The following is a 1,166-nucleotide window of genomic DNA, read 5'->3' on the forward strand; positions in this document are numbered from 1 at the left end:
GACCCCGCTCCACACCGCGCCTGGGGCGCCGTACGCTCGCTCTCCGCCTCCGTGCCCCGCCTCGGTGCGCTCCGCTCCCGCCTCGGTCTCACCAGTTTGCTTCGGTCGGGGCTCCCCCCGGAGCACCCCTCACAGCGTCCCCTCTCCGTCTCCCCTCAGATGTCTCAGGTGCCTCCTCCCGGTGCCCCCTTATAGTCTCCCCTCAGTTCCCTCAGAGTGCATCCTCCCCGCCCGTCCCCAAGTCCTCGCTTCGGTCTTCCCTGTTTTCTCCTGTCGAGGCTCCCCCTCAGGACCCCAGAGCTGTCCCCTCACAGTGTCCCCTCTCCGACTCCCCTCAAATGTCTGTTCCCCCCTCACAGTCCCTCGCAGTCACCCCTCAGTCCCAAGAGATGTCTCAGTGCTCTGTTCACAGCGACCTCTCCAAGTCTCCCCACAGTCCCCCTTTCCCCTCAATCCCCTCATAGTCACCCCCACAATCTCCCCTCGCCGTCCCACCGCGGGTGGCTCAACGGCCCTTCAGAGTCTCCCCTCAGTCCCTCAGAGCCCTCGTTTCAGTCGTTTGCCAGTCTCCTCGGTTTGCTCCTGTCAGGGCTGCCCCCTCAGGACCCCACAGCTGCCCCCTCACAGAGTCCCCTCTCTAACTCCCCTCAGATGTCTCAGTGCCCCCCTCACAGTGTTCTCTCCAAGTCTCCCCATGGTCCCCCCTTTCCCCTCTCAGTCCTTTCAGAATCACCCCCACAATCTCCCCTTTTGGTCCCACCACGGATGGCTCAATGCCCCCTCACAGTCTTTTCTCCCCTCAGTCCTCAGAGCCCCCACCCATCTCTCAATCCCACCATGGATGTCTCCTCTCAGTCTCTCCTTCCTTCCCCCTCTGTTTTCCCTCAGACTCCCATCAGTCCCCAGAGAGTTACATTTCCAGTCTGCCTTCTCAGTCTCACCAAGGATGTCCCCTCTTAATGCTCCCCTCACAGCCATCCCCCTCAGAGTGTCCCTTCTCAGTTCCCCCTCAGTCACCCCTCAACTTCCCCTCTCAGTCCCACTGTGGACGTTCACTCTCAACTTCCCCCTCACAACATCCCATCCCAAGCTCTCCCTCAGTGCCCCCATTTTCCCCCCTGCCCTCAGAGGAGCCACACACGAGGGCAAATTTCCCATTGGAGCTG

This window comes from Corvus brachyrhynchos, unplaced genomic scaffold (genome assembly GCF_000691975.1).
Source record: "Corvus brachyrhynchos isolate BGI_N302 unplaced genomic scaffold, ASM69197v1 scaffold58, whole genome shotgun sequence".
NCBI classification, from domain to species: domain Eukaryota; kingdom Metazoa; phylum Chordata; class Aves; order Passeriformes; family Corvidae; genus Corvus; species Corvus brachyrhynchos.